Below are 13,199 nucleotides of genomic sequence, written 5' to 3' on the forward strand. Positions count from 1 at the left end.
CCCGAGCCCATTTCTAGCCTTACCTGTGGCATGCACGTAGGATGTTATAATATGGCTCAGAAAATTATGACATCCTAGCATATTATGACATCTTACATCAAATTATGACTTTGTACACAGAATGTCATAATATGGCCCAGGATGTCATAAAATGGGAGGGATATTTTTGTCTAACTATTATTTAACATGCATTTAATGCCTGCAGTACTATTTTTTCGTTTGAAAATTTTGAAAGATGAAAATACCCTTGCTTTTTGAAAAAAATCATGACATCCTGTGGCATATTATGACATCCTAAATCAAATTATGACATCCTAAATCAAATTATAACTTTCTGCATGCAGGATGTTATAATATGAACATAAGATATCATAATTTTTTTCAAAGAGAAGGAATATTTTCATCATTCAAAATTTCAAATGAAAAAATAAAACTGCAGACATTAAATATGCATTGGAAAGTGATGACTACGTGAACCAATGAGATAAGGAAGTGTACTCCATCTTGAGTTTTCTATATTGTCCGCGATGCACATAGAATTTCTCGTGATAAGCATTCTAAAGCTGAGGCCCATTTGACCTCTCAAACGGTGGATGATGCTATCCAACTTACACATATATATGTGAATTCCAAATAATATCTGCATGCTGCTAGATGACACCAGTTCATATCATGATACAAAAGTTTCAAGCAAAGATATTTTGTATTAGGCTAAGATTGATGAAAAGAACAAGAAGGTTCAATATTGAATTTGAGTTTAAGTCAGCTGCAAGAAAGCTGCCACAAGTTTACAAAACATAGAGTATTGCCGGGCAACAAATTACAGATCATAGTCTCTTACTAATCAGTATCTCCTTGCCTTAGCTAGAGTTCCTTGCCACCATCTCCATCACCTCTCTCTCTTTCGCTGAACTCTCCGAGTGTCTTCTCTACCCCATTGGCTGCAAGCGTTGTAAGGACCCGGATCCAAAAATTTCTCTCCCACGACTCTTAAAGTGGGAAGAAAAAAAAAATATTTTTGACCTCACATGCAGAAGAGTAGGACTCTTGATGGAGTCCATCTCCTCTTCCGAGTTTGATCGGGAGAAGGATCCTAGGGCCGATCAAACTCCAACAAAGATCCTAAGATTCATGTCTATAAATCCCCCGACATCTCCATTAAATCCCCCAGCCAATTGCCAGCGAAGTCATGAGGATTAAAGGGTTCTTTCCATAGAGTATATCCGGTGAGTCACCATCAATCAACCACTGAAGTTGAGATAACAAACTCCTATTCTCCTTCCTCTCCTCTTTTTCGAACTGTAGGGAGCTTTTGATAGTCGAATTGAGTCATCGACCGCTGATTTCATAGGAAATCGGAGTTCCTCTGTTTTATTCTCTCCTTTTTTCTTTCATTGGATCGACTGCCATCATCAGTTTGCAGTCTTGTCTTGGTCACCGAAGGTCGGAGCCACCCCCTATCGCAGCTATCCGAGGCACTACTAGAGAAGGCCACGGTCATGGGAGGTGGGTTGGCTTAGCCCCCTTCCCCTATTTCAACGAAGAAGAAAGAAGACGAGAAAAAGAGAAGGTAAAAAAGAAAAAAAAAGGAAAAAGAGAAAAAAAGAGGAATATTTTCTCTCTCCTCTCTCTAGCTTCTCTCTCCACTTTCTCTCTTTATAAGTTTCTCTTTACTTTCTCTCTCTAGATTGTTTTTCTCTCTTCATGGATTTTCCTCTCAAAAAATCCTAGGGATTCGTAGAGAGTCCAGATATTTAGATATGCTCATATTGATCCATTAATCCTATGGAGTGTTGGATTTATAGTGTTAAGGTCATTTACCATGATATCTATAGTCATTTATGATTTTTATATTTGATCTTGATTATGTAGAGATGCAATTATATATACAAGTATATCAAGTAGAAACATCTAGATTTTAAGTTTGTTGATCGAAGAGTTGATCAATAACTATACTTGAATTTAAGACCGATAGAGGTAAGAATCTCTTTACATGATCACATATATTTTTGTACTATACATGATGATTTTGATTTTATTTGGACATATAATCCTATATTGTATATATATCACATATTGACTATATTGATCGTTGGAAACATGATACTTGATGTTTTGAAATGGAATAAAAAATGTTATACAAATTATTGAATGAACTCTTGAATGTGTAAGAGGCGAATTGTGACATATTGGATTGCTAGTCATAGGCTAAATTGTGACATACTAGATTGCTAGTCATAGATCGAATCATAGCATCCTGATTTGCCATCATGGGCAGAAGTGTGGATATTTTGGTTTGCCACTTCGAATCGAAGTATGGATAATTTGGTTTGCCACCACGGTCTGAAGTATAAATATTTTGGTTTACCACTATGGACCGAAACGCAGTTATTATACTTAGCCACTATGGACCAAAGCGTAGTCATCATGGATTGCCACCACAGACCAAAGCATGGTTTATAGTTTGCTAGTCATAGATCAAAGCATGAGCATGATTAGTCCAAACTAAAAGATGATAATTGATTGGAAAAAGGTTAATGAAACATAAACAACAAGTTATATGAACATGCATGTGATATTTATGATTGGCTATGTTTTGGGTTCATGGGTGAAGAGATACGTAGATAGAGTGTTATTAATACCTAATTTGATGATTGAAAAAATTGAATTTATAATTATATAAATTTTTAATTATTATAAAATTTGATCATTATAATTTATAGAACATTAAGGTTGTATCGGATCTTAAGACCTTAGATAATCTCTAGGACATTATTCAAAGGCTCATACAGCAGTGTCATATGGCTAACCCAGATAGTGAATTCGGGGCGTGACAAGCATGATGGGTTATGTAGGAGGAGAACGGTATCAAAGTTTGGAAACAAGGTTATTGTCGAGTTGGAAGTATGATTCGATTAGGACTGCTATTTGTTTGGCAGCATAATTCGATTAGGACTATCATTAAACAGGTAACAGTCAAAACAGGCGACGCTTCTGGGGTGTAATCAAGAAAAATATTATGTCAACCGTACTTGTTTGGTAACGCTCTTTCATCAGAGTTCGCAACCAATGCGATGTTAACGCAATCCTAGAATTCCACAATAAACTGAGTTCTGGCAATGCAGTCTTCTAATGGTGTATTTTTTTCAATAATGTTGTTGCTGACATTTGAGACATTGTGCAGAACGATGCATGTGTGTAGTGGTTTTATGAATGTTTTGCTTCCCATTTGGTGTCCAAGCTGCTTATTTTATTGTGCCCGTTTTCATGTTTGCTGAATCCTTTGATTGCTATGGGAATATTTACTTTTATCGCAGTCTCTCCCTAGAACGCCTCGCTTTACAACTTGTATGACACATATAAGATCTTTCTATCTCGAAGAAATGCCATTTGTGGTGAACACCCAATACCGTCTCAAGATTCTGCTTCATGAAATTTGTAGTCCATCCGATAAAATTATGAACACGGTATTCCACCATGCACTGGATATGCAGCTACTTCATTGAGGGTGTCAGAGGCTTCCTTTGATGTTGTTGGCAGATCAACTTCAAGGCAGAAGGAATGGATCCAACCTGCACCTTAGGCTTGATAATAAAAAGGCATGCTGATAAAACAATTGTCACCATTGTCATTAGCATCGCCATCGGTGCTGAAAAGACATGGAAATCTTTAAGGTATTGACATGAAGAATGCAACATTAGTTTGGTTGTTCATGAATCACAATGGCAAAGATTTAAGGAGTTGCTAGGTTGTGCTTCACCAGTGATGGCTCCACTGCGCTAGTCCATTTCATACAAAACAAATTTCTAGCATGCCAGGATTGATTTATATTTGACAAAAACTGTGATGCTAAATTTCAATTAGCCTCCACACCTTGCAAGCCAAGACTAGTTCGTATTTTATAGAGAGTTTCCTTCGGCAAGTTTGGTACGTAGTTAATTATTATGTTTATTTTGTTCATATGGAGAATTTATGGGTTCTTGTGATCTTATTACATAACATCCTGATTTGCCTTTGCTTACATATATATCGTGCCAGCTCTTTAATAAAGTGAACTGTGCTTTTTACTTCGGAACATAAGCAAGACATCTTGATTCAACGTAAGTATGAAATCTCTCTATATGCCCACTTCCAAAACTCTTGATACATCACTCTATGTCTGGCTGCTAGGAGCAACTGGAGCATGCTCAACTAAGTCTATGTGAGTCTAGTTTCTAGATATAGCAGCAGCTCTCAGATCAGTATAGGAAAGTGTTAAGGGGCATGGTTGTGATGATAATATAAGGATCATCTTTTCTTATTAAAAGAAAAATAATTGAAAGTTCTTGCAAAAATCCAATTTCAACTTTGTAATATCTTTGTGATCAAGTTATTTTGCATACTTTTAGGTGTTTGATCTACAAAAAAAATACAGACACCTTACGGGACTAGCGCGGTCATTCCCTTTTCTTTTTTTTTTTTTTTTTTTTTTGTGGGGGGTGGGGGGTGTAAAGAAAAAGGCAACCATATTTCACAATCAATGCGATATAAAATTACGAACATGCTATTCCACCATGCACTGGATATGCAGCTACTTCATTGATGGTGTTAGAGGCTTCCCTTGATGTTGTTGGCAGATCAACTTCAAGGAAGAAGGAATGGATCCTACCTGCACCTTAGGCTTGATAATAAAAAGGTATATTGATAAAACAATTGCCACCATTGTCATTAGTATTGCCATCGATGCTGAACAGACATGAAAATCTTTAGAAGGTGTTTGATTGCGGAGAGTGGGGGTCTGAAATTGGAATCGAAATAGGTGACTCCCATTCTAACCATTTGGTTGAGAGGAGTCCCATTCCGATTTTGATTTCAAATTGGAATGGGAATGGTTCAATTTACATAGAACTCCATCCCTACTTTCTTCTATGGATTCAAATTTCCATTCTAATTTTGATTCTGATTTCGATTTCGATTGCAAACCAAATGCTTAGGAGGATTTCGCCATTCCGATTTCGATTCCAAGCCATTCTGATTTTTATTCTCATTCCGATTTTAGTTACGAACCAAACACCCCCTTAAGGTATTGACATGAAGAATGCAACATTAGTTTGGTTGTTCATGAATCACAATGGCAAAAATTTAAGGAATTGCTAGGTTATGCGTCACCACCGATGGCTCCCCATTTCACACAACAAATTTTTAGCATGCCAAGATTGATTTATATTTGACAAAAACTTTGATGCTAAATTTCAATTGGCCTCACACCTTGCAAGCTAAGACTAGTTGATGTTTTACAGAGAGTTTCCTTAGGCAAGTTTCACAGTTAATTATTATGTTTATTTGTTCATATGAAGAATTTATAGGCTCCTGTGATCTTATTACATAACATCCTGATTTGCCTTTGCTTATATATATATATATATATATATATATATATATTGTGCCAGCTCTTTACTTCAATAAAGTCAACCGTACTTTTTACTTCGGAACATGAGCAAGACATCTTGATTCAGTGTAATGGAGGTATGAAATCTCTGTATATGACCACTTCCAAAACTCCTGATACATCACTTTATGTCTAGCTGCCAGGAGAAACTCGAGCATTCTCAACTAAGTCTATGTGAGTCTATTTTCTACAGATAGCACCACCGCTCAGATCAGTATAGAAAAATATTAGGGGGATGGTTGTGATGACAATATAAGGATCACCTTTTCTTATTAAAAGAAAAATAATTGAAAGATCTTGCAAACATCCAATTTCAACTTTGTAATATCTTTGTGATCAAGTTATTTTGCATACTTATAGATGTTTGATCTACAAAAAATACAGACACCTTGCAGGACTAGCAGTCATTCCCCATTTCCTTTTTTTTTTTTTTTTTTTTTTTTTTGTGGGGGTTGGGGGTGTAAATTAAAAAGGCAACTATATTTCAAAGAGTAAAAGAAAGTCAAATTAAGTGCGACATAAGGGAGGGCATTGAATCCAAGAAAGTAGAGGACATTGAGCAGCAGAAAATCAGATTTTTTTATTTAATAATTTTAAAAGTATTGTCATGTGTTAGGACCATCGTGCATCTATATGGATCTGAGAAGACCTGCAATAAAGTCCTCTGCAAGAGTCTATCACGATCTGGACTCTCTAGGGATAGCAAACACCATGCCCTAGATCGCTGTGCACCAAAAACCCTGCGGCAGCAACCTAGTTCGCATCTCTACCACTTCCAGAGATCTGGAACCCACCTCCAGATTTGATCTTCCACTTCCAACGCCCTAAGAACTAGGGTTTGGGATGTGGGTCCTTAGGGCTATTAGATCTGGACTGTAACCATTGACGAGGAGGAGTTTTTGTTGGACTAAAACTCGATGGCAGTATCTCCAAACCGCAGTCTTTATCTTGTGTGCTTCATCTTGGCTCCTACACACATCTGATCTGAACCAAATCAGAGCCCAAACCTCCTCATGAGATCATCGGCTCATCCTTCTATAGATTAGGGTGTTGGGGCATCCTTAATCTGGAGCTATACCGTACAAGAGAGAGAGTCCTTGTGTTGGGACTCTCTTCTACTCAGAAGGGGGGCGCGCATGAGGTACCTATGCACCCCCCTTCTGCCTCACGTGAAGCCCCTTTGGCTGCCTTCTTTGGCGGCGTGCAAAAACCAAAGAGAGAGAGGAAGAGAGATGTGGGAGAAAAGCTTCTTTGATTCTCATTCTTTAGGGTTTACAATATACAAGTATATATACCTATTACATGGATCAATGATCTAGCCCAAAAATTTTTTAGGCTAATCTGATCCAAATGCACTCACCCAAACCCATGTATACTTATGGTTTGATCATGCACTCAACCCCATGGATCCAAATGTGGTCTAAACCTGGATTAGCCCCCATGAGACCCACAAACCAGGGCCTCGTGATTGTGGTGGTCGAACCTTCACCCTAAGACTAAATCGGTCCTAGCCCTAGGATCCAAACTAGTCCTAAAATCCTGGAGCTAAGCCCATGACTCCTCTCATAACCTCCTAAGGTTTGGAAGCATCACACATGCACCAAATCTCCACATGATCCGTCTACACGATCCTACCACCGCTGCACACCTTGACAGCTTCCTGTGCAAACTTCCATCATCCATGCCAAATCCTTCAGCCTTGGATCTCTCCTAGAGGCCTCTGAGATGACCGCCTCTACTTGAGCTGAAGATCCTTACTTGTATGCAGGCACCCTCCTGTGTCCTGTCGGCGTTTTTCTTTTTTGCACCTGCACCAACTATCGCTTCAGCTTCACCTGGAGGGACTGTAGCTAAAACCTTGTCTGGGCTCAGACCCATCTATCTCATCCGAGGCTCGTCTCAATCTTCTTATAGATATTCGGGTCCTCTCTTGCTACAAATGAACTATCTGACACTATTTCTCTTAAGCCATGGTTCTCCAATGCCCGCACATCCCATATAGAATGATGTTGTGCATCACCATCGCTAGTGCTAGAATCTAGCTCTATCCCCACACCCCTTGGCTCTAAACCTATGCCCAACCATCTTCCAGCTATGGAGGTACCTCTGGCCAGTGCTCCACCTAATTTGTGATTCCTTTTGGTGCTCTTGCAGAAGATAAAACCTAATCTGAGATCAGGTATCCAGCACTGCTTTATCGGATCTCCTGCTGATCCTCCACCATCGCTACTGCCGTTTTGGACCTTTCACACTTTGTAGACCCTTACAAAACTACTAGAGGACCTTCTTCTCCTCTGAACTAGCTGTGACACTCTATGGATCAGCTATCTCCATCATCCCAAGACTCTGCAAATCCATGCTGTGATCGAACCGTTGAATGCACCTCAATTTCTTTCCTATCTTTCTGCATCCAAAGGCTATATAGTCGCTTCTTCAGCTCCACCTCGACCATTACCCCTTGAAAAATCTCTGCTCCAACATGTAAAATCTATCAATCACTCCTCATCCACCAAACAGCCCCTAACACATGAGCATGCCCTCCTAACTAGTGAACTCTATTGCTTGTCGTTGTATACCCCAGCCTTTCCTCCAAGATCGCATCCAACCAAAGTTAGACTAGCAAACATGCACCCAAGCCTCCCACCCTAGGAAGCTTCCCTTCCCATCAAGCTTCTCAACCTTTAGCTTCAATCTGCTGCTCCTGGTTGGCCAAACCATAGCAAAAACAAAGATGGATCCAAGGCATACCATGGAATAGATGTACAGATTTCTGATTTTCCATCCGTATGACATCTCCATCACTTCTACACTCCATCAGGCTCTGATATCAATTGTTAGGACCACCGTGCACCTGTGTGGACCTGAGGAGACTTGTGATAAAGCTCTCTCATGACGATCCAAACTCTCTAAGGACAGCAAACACTATGTCCTAGATTACTGTGCATCAAGAATCCTGCAGCAGCGACCTAGTTCGCGTCCCCCCCACTTCCAGGGACCTGGGATCCACTTCCAAATCTGATCTTCTACTTCCAACACCCTAAGAATCAGGACTTGGGATGTGAGTTCTTGGGGCTATCAGATATGGACTATAACCATTGATTAGGAGGAGTCCTTGTTGGACTAGGACTTCATGGCAGCATCTTCAAACTATTGAAAAATATGTCCTAAAGCTAATTATCTATATATAAATGATTGTACTCTTTGTAATTTATATATGAATAGAATAAAGGTTATTCTTTGGCAAATTCTTCATAAAAGTGCATCTTCCTTTGAACTCTTGTGTTTTGATGAAGTCCTTAGAACTATAATATAATTGATAAAAGAAGATTTATTGAATAGTTTTTAAATTTGTTCACGATTAAATGATACGTTATTAACAAGGATAATAACATTTATCGAGTATAAATCATCGTGTGCCATATGGGTTGATTGTTCTCTTAACCAAAGAGTATAGAGAAATTGGTATGGCATACAGGTAATATATAGGAGTACATCATTACTGAACAGTGACTCACCTGCAGAGTGCTCTGCTATCAAAAATAGCTCGTGAAGGATATGGGCATAAGCGTTCCTCTGACCTGAGATCACCATGGTGACTTACAAGCAACTCACTATGCTTTAGTGTCAGACTACTTATATTTCTAAAAGAGTAACGAAAGGCTACTGGATACAGTCAAATACTTAAGAAGTTGGTGTGTGAGTCAAGATGGGATTGATCTCTCTGAATTATAGGAGTTAATGCATCACTGTATTTCAATCTCATAAAATCTTAGCCAGGATAATCCGTGTGGTCTGTTAAAAGATTTGAAAAAAATTAAAATACAATATGGATGACTATTCCAGGATTGACAGTTAAATCCTAGATTATCTTGAGCATTAAGATCAAAGAGATGAATTATGCGGTAACCATATATCGAGATTCTTGAATGTTGCTTTGTAAATATTTAATCTATCCAGACGTCGGATATCATTGCTAGATGATTACATCGATTAGTATAGGAAGGAGTTCTTATGCTACCGACTTAGTGTTCGAATCTATAGAGTCATGCATAAAATCAAATAATATAGAAAAAAATTAATAAAATATTTATGTGTTTCATTTAGAAGTATAAGACTTGATTGAATATATAGATTAATTTAATTGAGAATTAAATTATGGATCATACAAAATTAAACACTGACTATGTCCAGCTAGTACTACATAGGAGGTGTGGATTTAATTTTGAAAATAAATTTGATCAAATCTATGATTCGAGGAGTTATGAGAGATTAGATTCAAGTCCTAATTATTTTAGATCATATCTAAATTAAGTTGGGCTTGATTTTATTAAGACTAAATTGGATTAATTATTCAAGTTAGACTTGGACCTAAATCTTAGTTAAATTAGGATTAGCAGTCTTTTCGAACTTGATTCGAATCGAATTCGAATTGGATTCGAATCGAATTCGAATTGGATTCGAATTGAACCCAAACTTGAACCAAATTAGATTTGGTGTATTTAGCCATATTTCTCATGCATTCTCTCACCTATATGGCTAATCAAGATGAAAGAGAGGGCATTGAAAATAGTCCCCTCCCCTTGAGCGTGGGGCATGGTGAAGGGAGGCGCAAGTTGGCGCCTCTTAATTCCATTAGAAAAATTTATGGTTTAGGGAGTTTAAATTTGATTCAAACTTGAAGAGTTTTATTTCTAATCCATGAAGGTATTTGATTTGATCTAGGATCTCGTCTATTAAAGGAGGGGTTTAGAGAAGGAGAAAATCAATCTAGATGTGAGCAAGGGCTTGGGCATGGAGATTAATTTCCTCCCTTGGGCATCCCCTTTTCTCCTAGGCATCTCTCTCCTCTTGGCATCCTCCCTCCCCTTGTGGTGTGGCATGTGGACTTCTTTCTAGGCTTCGAGCTCTGATCTCAAAGCCCTCCTCTGCTTCCTTCCTGAAGAGATCTTCATCCCTCCTTCCTATGTTGGTTGGCGTGTGAGCAAAGTAGAGGGTCTGGACATCTGAATCTCGCAAAGTAACTCGATTCAAGAATCAATCAATCTTGATTAAATCTTTTGCTGTGAATCAAGATGAAATTTTATAAATATTATAAAAATTTTAATTACTAATTTATTCAATTTTTTTCTTGAGATCCGATGTGATCGGACAATTTTTTCTTCAACTGGTATCAGAGCTAGGTTGTATGTCATGATCGCATAGTCTAATTTTTAGATTTTTCTGACTTTTTTTGATCTACTTTTGAATCCAAATTTTTGATAAGATTAAATCTTATTTTCATCTAATATCTTTTGTATTTTTTTGGTCTGATTTTGGTCAAATTATTGGATCAAAATTAGCCCCTGAAAATAATCTGTTAAAAATCTATTTTAGCAAAAATTTATGTACAGATTTTATTCTGATTTAAAACTTGATTATACATGAATTTGAATTTATTTTTGATAGATTTTTTATGATGTATTTCAATTAGAGAATTGATATTCGAATTAGGCTCAGATCTGAATCTATTTGACAGAGTTTCAGATCTGATTTGAGCAGCTAATCTGCATAGGTTTGATCATATCTCAAACCAAAATTTTTTCTATGTAATCATACATATATTTTGAATCGATTTCTTTATTTTTCAGATCTAAAATTAATGATTGATGTGATAATAGGATTAAGGTTCATATTTGAAAGTATCATGTTGTAGTAATGATCTAATTAGATTAGATAAAATTTTGCATGCTATTATATTGTGAATATGATATGAAGTAGAATCTTTTTTTACATATATGATATGTAGTATAAATTTTTTTTTTAGTATCCAAGTACTCAAAATTAACTTGATCACCATGGTCGTCCAGTCATAAGAAGAAGTAGGGATTAAATTCTTTTTCTTGCCCAATCAACAAGTTTTTCTGATGACGTGTAAGGGTGCTGATGTTATTGTATCTTATGAAGAAGAATGGTGAAAAAAAATTCTAGAACTCTTTTAATCATAAATTAAATTTAGATTAGATCTAAAAATTTTATGATTTATTTTTTTGCTGACTTATGCAAAATATTCAGATCTAAAAATTAGTTTAATAATATGAAATTAAGGACATATGATGTAAGGTTTTGCATGAAAACTTTTGTAAAATAGTTTTACAAGTTGAAATTGTTTCAATACATAATTTCATATACTTAATTGAGAATTAATATATGAAATTAAAAAATCTAAATTTGAGAATTAAAGATCTTAAGACACCTCATAAATCATTGAGGCAATAGGTTAGCTTGAATCAGGTCATCAACTAGGTTAGATCTAGGGTTAGAAATAAATATGGATCAAATAAAAAAGTTGATTAATTTAATCAAGAGTTGAATTAGGTTATGTCAAGATTTTTTTAGATCAATCTCAATAGTTGTAGCTTGATCAAGTTCATATTTTTGACCATATCAAATAGACCTGATTGTGGCTTAGTGATCGAGTCTGAGTGCTTTAACCGACCAAATTGAAACTAATTGATCAATTGATGTCTAAGGTAAGTTTGGCAATCTAATTGATGATTTTTAATTGGCAACCTGCTTACCTGATCATTTTGATGGTGTCTAAGGTAAGCCTTGGCAGATCCTTCCATCGATCTCACTTATGTGATCAATTTGATAGATTATGTTAAGATTAGGTCACTGATTGATTCGAATTGACCCATGCCATTAAGATTAATCAATGTGACTGGTTCAAGTATTCTTGAACCAGCTTATTTTTAGTCTTCTTTGATGATTTGATGAAGTCAGTGGGAGGATTATCGAAATATTGGTTAACCTCTCTTTATTCTTAAATCAATTAATTAAATTTTTTAAATTATTAGATCCTTAAAATGATATATTTATGAGGATAATTAGTTCATAGCCTCCCATTAAGGTGCATGATAATAGATCCAGTATTCTAAATTAATAAGCATTGGAGGCATAAATACTTGATGTTTATTAGGTATTAGAATTATCATTCATAATATGATGACCTTATTGTATTTTTCAGATTAATGGTCAGGTTAGCCAATCAAACTCGAGTCTGGGTGTTCGTTTGTTAGATGCACTGAAAATGATCATGTTAATGGTTGGACCTAATCGAGATTTCAGCAGAGGCACAAATGCCTGTTGAAGATATGCTTGAGGTAAAATATATTACTAAAAATTGTTTGAAAAATAATTGATTAAAAACCTATCCGTAGATGCACAGGAGTTGGCCGAGCAAACTTGAAGTTGTGTGCAGTCTATGTGGATTTTAGTACCTACTAAGAAATTAATATAATTTCTCAAATTGGAGGTAGAGGCTATCAATTCATATAAAATAGTGAGAAAATCTTTATACTAAAGTCCCAATCTTTAGGATTAAATAATTTATATACTAATAAGGTCTTACTTTTTTCTTTCAGTAACGACTAATACTTTATCGCTCTGCTTGCTGTTGGGCAATGACAAGCTCACCAGACCTAAATTTTATAATTAGTATCGAAAGCTCAAAATTATCTTGGAGCACGAAAAGATCTTATATGTGATTATGGATCCAGTACCTGAGGAGCCCGTCCCAAATGTTCGTGGTGTGGTTAGAGATACTTATCAGAAGTAGCTCAGCGATCGAATCACTATGCATTGCATCATGTGGGCTGCTATGAACAATGAGTTAAATCACAAATTTGAGGATGCTCAGAAGGAGGAAATTCTTTAAATGTTGAATGAGTCCTTTGATACTCCTGATGAAGTTGAGAGGCAAAAAATATCTTATATTGTCTTCAATGCCCAA

The sequence above is a fragment of the Elaeis guineensis genome, chromosome 13, assembly GCF_000442705.2.
Source record: "Elaeis guineensis isolate ETL-2024a chromosome 13, EG11, whole genome shotgun sequence".
NCBI classification, from domain to species: domain Eukaryota; kingdom Viridiplantae; phylum Streptophyta; class Magnoliopsida; order Arecales; family Arecaceae; genus Elaeis; species Elaeis guineensis.